This window comes from Martes martes, assembly GCF_963455335.1.
Source record: "Martes martes genome assembly, chromosome: 18".
Classification (NCBI taxonomy): Eukaryota; Metazoa; Chordata; class Mammalia; order Carnivora; family Mustelidae; genus Martes; species Martes martes.
Genome location: NC_137906.1, coordinates 28227048 through 28236287, shown reverse-complemented (window position 1 = coordinate 28236287; position 9240 = coordinate 28227048).

Here is a 9240-nt window from a genome sequence, read left to right as displayed (position 1 = left end):
TGGTATAAGAAAGTGGTCCAGTTTTATCCCTTTACATGTAGCTGTGCAATTTTCCCAATGCCATTTGTTGAAAAGACTTTTTCCCATTGCATATTCTTGCCTCTTTTGTCATAGATTAATGGATCATATAATTGTGGGTTTATTTCTGGGTTTTCTATTCTGTTCCATTGACCTGTGTGTTTATTTTTGTGCCAGTACCATACTGTTTTGACACATACAGCTTTGTAATAGACTTGAAGTCTGGAATTTTGATGCCTCCAGATTTCCACCCCCCCCCAAGATTGCTTTGGCTGTTTTGGGGTCTTTGTGTGTAGTTCCACATACATTTTAAGATTATTTGTTCTAGTTCCATAAAAAGTGCTGTGGTGAGGTGCCTGGATGGCTTAATTGGTTAAGCATCAGGCTCTTGGTTTCAGCTCAGTTCACGATCTCAGGGTTGGACAGAGTGTGCTAGTACCTTCCTCTCTTCCTGCCCCACCCCCAGCATTCTCTTTCTCTCTTTCTCTAAAATTTAAAAAAAAAAAAAAAAAAAAAAAAAAAACAGTGGTGTCGTATTTTGAAGAGATTGCATTGAATCTGTAGATTGCCTTGGATAGTATGGGCATTTTCACATTTTAAGTTCCTCTTAAATGTTCTTAGGGTCTGTGGACTCCAGCTAGGTTTGTCTAACAGATTTCCAACAGATATTCATAAATCCCTAAATACATTTCATTAGAGCACGAATCCATTTGTAAGAACAGCAATCCATGGTAAAACATCCCCTTTAGGCACCTTTGTGGCTTTTAGGTCCTTTCAGCTGAGAAATGTCACAATTCCTTTCTAAACAAAATTTACAATGATGGAGGGGCGCCTGGGTGGCTCATTGGGTTAAAGCCTCTGCCTTCGGCTCAGGTCATGGTCCCAGGGTCCTGGGGTTGAGCCTTACATCGAGGAAATCTCTGCTCAGCAGGGGGCCTGCTTCCCCCCCCCCCCCACCGACCCCACTCTCTCTGCCTGCGTCTCTGCCTCCTTGTGATCTGTCTGTCAAATAAATAAATAACATCTTTTTTAAAAGTTTGCAATGATGGAAATGTTCTATATCTGTGCTGTCTAACACAGTAGCCACTAGCCACATTGGCTCTTCAGCTCCTGAAATGTAGCTAATGCAATTGAGGAACTGAATTTTAAAATTTTATTTACTTTAAATCACTTTGAATCTACATAGTCATGTGTGTCTGGTGGTTCCTGAATTGGACAGCACAGATCAAGTCGCATAGTGCTTCTTCCCCATCCCCTGCAAAAAGTATTTTTTATATTGTCACCTGTCCACAATCCTGTGAGATAACTCCTTTATTTTATTTCTCATATAACATGGACAAGGTATGTTTCCCCCAGCCCTGAGATCTTTAATTAACCCCTGGGTGTTATTTTCCAGATGAAACTAATAATAGTTACTGTTAACAAGGTGTGTATGGTGATAGAAAAATCCCATTGTGAACTTTACATATTAAAAAAAAAAAAATCAGCCTGTGTGGTAACGGAACATTTCTGGGGCTGGAAGGACTAGAGTGTGCCTACAGAAAGTGAACAGTAGACTCCGCTGCATTTCCCCAGGAGACCCCTGAGATCTAAGATGCTCTCTGTGCACAGCCTCTGTGCTATAGCTATGTTAGATCTCCCATTGACAAAAGATGGGAGGACATATACAGAATACAGGATAGGCGTGCACATTGGGAGGGATGGACTGCTAGGGAACACAGAAATGCTGTCACCAGATGGAAAGTGTGGTGGATAGCCAGAACTACGAGTGTGTAAGGATCGTCATTCCTTTGAGTGATTTCTGAGGTTTCTTCCATATCTAAGATGTTAGAGGTCTACCTTCAGAAACCACTCCTCCATCCAGACTTCAAACCAATCATAGCATCATGTTCTCAGTACAGTCCTTCCCTTCACACCACTTACCCTCTCCACCACCTCTTGGAAGGAGCTGTGACCTGAGCTGAAACCAAGGGTTGGACGCTTAACCGACTGAGCCACCCAGGCGTCCCAGAACCCTTGTCTTTGCATTCACCAGCACCCACTCCAAATGCCATCACCCGTCTTCCTTGTCTTCTGGTCTCCCACTTTTTCCCAATGAGTGTACCTTAGAAAACTCTACTGTCCTTGGGTGTCTACATAAGTATTTCGTAATATTCTTGCATCAGCAGTACAAATGCTTACACTGAGCGCATATGTCCATCAAAGGAGAAAACTCCCCCGTCTTCTTTGTTGTCACCAATAGCTATCATGCTGGCTGTTTATTGAGTCCCCTGTGACGTTCTAGGCTCCGTGCATAATTTGTATATCTACTCCTGAGTACAGGGGAACATACACGATTACCCCAGTTGAAGAGATGAACAAGTGGAGGCTCAGAAATGTGAAGACACTTGCCCAAGGTCACAGGCACAAATAACCGGCAGAGCAGGAACTCAAGCTCCGTTTCGCCTGATCTCACAATCCCTGTCTTCCTGCCATGTTGTGCTTCCTTTTACCTTAATACGTCGTGGACTAAGCATGATGAAGGGCAGGCCACCCTGGGCCTGAACACCGCGCATTAAGTGGAACTCACACCCACCTTGTTCTTCCTGCACACTTCGCTTCACTCAACAGACTGAAGCCTAGAACGGGAGACACTTACTCCTCTCCCGACAATAAATCATTGGCTTTTTATCTGTCACCGGCTCGATTTTCCAAAGATTTGTTTTCGTCAGTTTAATGAATTATTGGATCACCTGGAAATTGCTCAGAATTAACCTGTGGCTGACATTAATGGATCTGCAACACGAGTGTCGAGCTCTTTCTAACCAGTCCAATCCATCCTTCCGCGAGGGGGCCAGCCACCGGCGCCAGGCGATCCGCTTGTTTGAGGCTGCGTCTGCCTGTTTCTGCGGGGGTGGCTGCTGCAGGGTGGCCTCTGGGGAGGTGGGGAGCAGGCACCAGAGGCTCCTGTCAGGAGCCTGGGGACGGCCTGCTGCTTCCACCCTGCCTGGGCAGGCTGGGAGTGGGAATCCGTTCTTTGAGAAGCCTTTGGTGAGGTTTGGGCTCCTGTGTGAGAATCCACTCTACATGAGGCCTCTTAGCCCTAGTTCCAAGTATTTCCCCTAGTTTCAAGTATATCCCTAGTTCCAAGTTTATCCCTAGTTTCAAGTATATCCCTAGTTCCAAGTTTATCCCTAGTTCCAAGTATATCCCTAGTTACAAGTATATCCCTAACCCATGAGGTTCTCTCCACTTCCCTCGTTACCAGCCTAGTCAAGCTGCCGCTGCTTGATGCCTGAGTGCCCGTGAAGCACAATGTCCTTGTTCTGCCCATTCCAACCTTTGTCTTCCCATAACCTGCTCTCCAAAGAGGGTCTGGAGTCATCATTTTGTATCAACTAATCAAATCCACCTTGCTTCAAGTTCTCAGGGGCCTCCCACTATGTTTGGAGTAAGACCCCCCGGGAGCCTCCATGACCTGGCCCTGCCTCCCTCCCAGTAGACCAAGTACCTCACTCTGAGCTCTCCCTTGACCCCAGTCACTTTGGCCTTTGTCCCTCCCATACCACACTCACATTTTGGTCTGTTTTGCTCACAGATGTGTTCCCAGCACCCATGACAGAGCTCGACACACAGCAAGTACGGACTCTATTGACTTAATTCACGAATCGGTTATTTTCAGGGTCCTAAGATCATGTTAGCGAATGGGGAGACAGAGGGCTGCCGATGACCCGTGAGTGTTTTAACAACCGAGTTCCACTCATAGGAAGTCTCAGCTCCTACCACCTCCCTTCACACTCTGGGCTTCGAGTTCCACTCTGGATGTCAGTTGCGTCTCTGGGCCAGAAATGGGCATACATTTTTCCCGCAGAGGGTCAGAGTGTGAATATTTGCAGACCATTCAGTCCGTCTCAGTGACTCAGTTCTGCCGTCCTAGTGCAGAAACAGGCACAGACAATATGTAGATGAATTCATATTCATGTGAATATGAATATGCACTGCTGTGTGCCAGTGCAGCCCCACCTTCCTGTGGCACACTAGATCTGGCCCACTGGCGTGGTTTGGTGCAGCCTGCTTAGACTATCAGTTCCTGGGGGGACCTAACCCTTGGCTGGCCACACCACTCACTAGGAGTCTGTTGGAGAAGGTCCAATATGATGGAGGCAAAAATTCACCCACAGATGGGGAAATCAAAAGCGCTCTTCGTAGCCTTCCATTGCTGGGACCAGCCTTTCACATCATGAATATTGGAGTCAAGCCTGCCTTCCCAAGCAGCTCCCCCCACGGACAAGTTGTGCAGCTTTGGACAAGTTACCAAATTGTTTTCAGTCTTTCTTCTATAAAATGGGATGAACTGATCTTTTAAAGTTCTTTTATTTTTTATTTTTTTAAAGATTTTATTTATTTATTTGACAGACAGAGATCACAAGTAGGCAGAGAGGCAGGCAGAGAGAGAGAGAGGAGGAAGCAGGCTCCCCGCTGAGCGGAGAGCCCAATGCAGAGCTTGATCCCAGCACCCTGGGATCATGACCTGAGCTGAAGGCAGAAGCTTTAACCCACTGAGCCACCCAGGCGCCCCTTAAAGTTCTTTTAAAGAGCAAAGGAGATAATAAGTGATTTCAGATGAAGCAAGAAACATCGGAGACACACACACACACACGCACACACACACTCACACATGCAAACACATGCACGTGCATGCATTGCAAAAATAGTTTTGATTGTCACTGTTCAGTTAACAACCTGGCTTTTGTCCTCCTGAGTGATGTTTGCAATCTAGAGGCACAGCCAAATTGCCCAGGACAATGGAAGACATTTCTTTTGTGATGCTTTAGGGGAAAGGGAGATCGAAAGATGAGGTAACTGACAAGGAGAGATTTGGGTGGGGAAAAAAAATAGGTGTTTGAAGGAGATTTTCATCCTGTATGTGGTGGCTGATTATTAAAATCACTTTCCCTTCACCACCCATGGGACTCTGCTTAAACACCCTTTTCTTATTACCGCACTGGGGGTGGGGGTGGGAGGGTGGACCGGTTCATTTTCAGGAGGGGCTACTCTGCAGAAAAGCTGAACCCTCCTTCTTTTAGGGATGAGCTGAGAACAACAATTCTCTTGCCTGGCACATCCTAGGTGCAGTAAATGGTAGTTAGTTCCATTCTCCTTCTACCTTAATCATTTCATCTTTACAAAAAAAAATCTTGCAATTCAGACTCGGTGCATATAATCAGTAAGTCTCAAGTACGGGGTGTTTGTTGAAGGAAGAGAGTAAATTCAAAGGAGGCTTTCCTAGTAGAGATCCCTCAAGGATACGTAAGAATGGCTTGCAATTAGCATACTCATTCTTAATATATAAATGGACGCTTCTAAAGCGCTGAAGTGTACTCCAAAGCAATGTGATTATCAGTAGTCCAAGTGTATTTTTTTCCGACCTTTCCCCTACACCATTTACACGGCCTATGGGGAAGCTTTCCCAAGGGCAGGAGAGAAGAGAGAACAGCCCTTGCCTGAATTATCACAAATTACAAATGACTATAGTCCTGGCCCTCCCTGGAAGAGAGAGCTCAGCTTTGAGTCCTGGGAGAGAGAACTTAACCGGGTTCCACTTGTCATTTTTCCACATGTGAGTTGTATGATCTTGAATAAGTCACTTACTGTCTTGTTTCAGGATCCTAATAAATTGAAAAAGATCTGTGCCGTGGATCGGAAAATTTAATATTGTTAGCTTGTCAATATACCTAAAGTGATCTATAGATTTTTCCGGGCGTTTTCCCACATCTGAGCTGATTCCATTCCTGGGTGAAGGTGCTATGAAAAGTTACCGTTCTTAGTTTTTGTCCTCCCCTAATTCTGGAGATACGCAAACACACACACACACACACACACACACACACACCTTATTTCTTTTTTTTTTTTTTTTTTTTGTGCTTTGGTATCATATATAAGAATCTGTTGCTAAATTCAAGATTATGAAGATTTACCACTGTGATTTCTTCCTAGAGTTTTATAGTTTTAGCTCGTATATGTAAGTCACTGATCTATTTGAGTTAATTTTTTGTCTAACATGTGACATTAGACACAACTTCTGTTGAGCTTGAGTCCAACTTCAAAGAATCGGGTGATTCTTTGCATGTGGAAATCCATTCGTCCCAGCACCAACGGTCAAGGAGACTGTTCTTTTCCCACTAAATGGACGTGCACCCTTGTCAAAAATCAGTTGGCCATAGATGTATAGGTTTATTTCTGGCCTCTCGATTCTATTCCATTGGTGTGCACATCTATCCTTATACCAGTACCACACTATTTTAATTACTGTTGCTTTGCAGTAAGTTTTGAAATGGCAAAATATGAGTACTCCAACATTGCTTTTTTTCAGGATTATTTTGGTTACTCAGGGCCCCCTTGCAATTCCATATGAGTCTGAATAATAGCTTTTTACTTTTGCAAAAAAAAAAAGGCCATTAAGATTCAATAGGCAACTGAATGTATAGATCACTTCCTGTATCCTGACATTTACCAATAGTAAGTCTTCCAGTCCATGAACACAGGATGTTTTGCCATTTGTTTGGTCTTTTTAAATTTCTTTCAGTAATATCTTTTAGTTTTCAGTGTGCAGTCCTTTTTACCTCCTTTGTTAAATTTCTTTCTAGGTTAGATGCTATTATAAATGGCATCACTTTCTTAATTTTCCTTTGCAGTTGTTCATTGCAGGGGTGCAGATACAATTTGTGTTCATCTTGTCCCCTGAAACTTTGCTGAGTTCATTTAAAAGTGCAAGTAGCTTTCTTGTAGATTCTTTGTGATTTTTCTGTATATAAGATCATGTCATCTGTGAACAGAGATAATCTTTCTTTTCCAATTTGGATGCCCTTCTTTTTCTTGTCTGATTGCTTTGGCTAGAACTTCAGTACAATGTTAAATACAGTGGGGAAAGCAAGCATGCTTGTCTTGTTCTTAGTCTTAGAGGGAAAAGTTCTAGTCTTTCACCATTGAGTATGATGTTACCTGTGAGTTTTTCATAAATGTTCTCTTACTGTGTTGAGGAGGTTCCCTTCTGTTCCTTGTTATCTGAGATTTATTATCATTAAATGGTGTTGAATTTTTGTCAAATGCTTTACTTTATCATTTGAGGTGATTATATATTTTTCTTTGTTCTATTAATTTGATATATTCCATTGATTAATTTTCTTATGTTGAATCACCCTTACATTCTTGGGATAAATCCCACTTGGCCATGCCATAAAATCCTTGTCAATATGTGGTCAGGTTCTGTCTCTTTGCTAGCATTTGTTGATTTAAAACAATATATATTTTTAAAGATTTTATTTATGTATTTGACACAGAGAGAGAACACACAGGTGAGGGGAGCAGGCAGAGGGGAAAGGAGAAGCAGGCTCCCCACTGAGCAGGGAGCCCGATGTGGGGCTCCATCCCAGGACCCCGGGATCATGACTTATCCAAAGGCAGACACTTAACTGACTGAGCCACCCAGGCACCCCTAGAATAATATTCTTAGTAAAAAGCAAATCCTTAAAAATTCCATTGCAACCATATTGTGATGAACAATCTTTCTCTCTCTCCTGCATGTAACTAACTAGTCTTTCTAGTAATAGCACTAGATTTGTGCTTTGATGATGTGTTTGCTGTATAGAGGGTAGCTTAGTAAGAGAGCTGATCTTTTACATCCTTAAATGTGTGTGTGCGTGCATGTGTGTGTCTGTGTGGGTGCACGTGTGTGCATGTGTATGTGTGTGTGTGTGTACTCGAGGCAGCAGAGCCCAGCTGTCGGCTCTGGGCCTAGGCGTCAGAAAGATCGGCATGGAACTGTCAGTTCTGTCACATACCATCCTCGGGAACCTGGACAGTGTTTTCGCTTCACAGAGCTTCGGCTTCATCACAGGAATATATTTATTTCATCTCTAGCTCTCAGAGCTGTTAAAAAAGAAAAAAAAGCAGATGAGACACTCAATGCAAAACACAGCACAGCGCCTAGCATAAAACAGAAAGTCTAAATAAAAAGAGCAACTCACTTATCAGGATTATTTAGATTTAACAAATTGTAAGTATGGTTTGTGTATTTTTTTTTCCCCAGGAAGTTAGTTTTGTTCAGAAAAACTGTTCGGTTAACATGACCCTCTGGTGGCAGCTGTGATTACATCTCCCCAGCCCGATGTACGGTAGAAAGAGTTTTGTAAGGCATCCAGATGTGTTCACAGTGAAGACTGAGGGCGTTGATATCTCAGCCAGATGCTGGGTGCAGAGCCCTGGCCCCAGTGATTTTCCGTGTTCAGCCTCACCCAGCCTGGCCCTTCCAGGGTGATCTCCCTCCAGGGCCAAGGGAAGGGTGCAATTCCCAATTCGGCCACCAGGTGGCGGATGACCATTCCCAGGAAGGAAGCTTAGCTGAGTGGATACCCTGAGCCTGAGGCTATTAGAATTTTTAAAAAGGGGTGGGGGGTGCGGGGCAGGTATTCGAGCCACAGCCTAAAGTCCTGGCATAATGACAGCTCGGTAGAAGAGGAATTGCTAATGTTGGGGCTTCCTTTGTTTCTCTGCTTTTTCTCAAGAAATAGTGCTCTTTGTTGCCAGGGGACTCACCTTCCACTCTCCGGTGTGTTGGGATAAAAGTTACATCCAGTTCCAGGAATGGTGCAGCGACCATAAAACTGAAGTACGCTCAGAGAGTCGCCGTGACAGGGGCAGCACTGACGAGAGTTCGAACGGTAGCTCCCCAAAGAGTGCTTGTGTGAAATAAATGGGAGAACACAGGTCAAGTGTTTGGGGCAGAGTCTGCCCTCAGATAAAAAGGCTTAGGATCAGAAACAAAAACGGCCTAACAATGGTTCTGAAAAATAAAGTTTATTAAAAATACTTTTTAAAAACATTTTTAGTATCAGAATATTAAGGGGGAAAAAGTTTACAAAATACTGGTGTAAAAGATGATCCTGTTTTTTTTTTGAAGTAGGCTCCATGCCCAATGTAGGACTTGAACTCACAGCCCTGAGACTAAGACCTGAGATCAAGAGTCCGGTGCTCTACTTACTGAGCCACCCAGGTGCCCCAGGATATGTGGAGGGATGGCGGAGATATTTTTATCCTTCCTCTTCCCCTCTGGTGCTTCTCCAAAGAACTTTAAATACGTATTTCATCCCTGGGCATTACAACGAGCATTTTCTGGGGAGTGGAGAAGACTTCTAGGCCCAAAGGAATTTCCTAATGGGATTTCAAGTACCCCCATCAGCTATG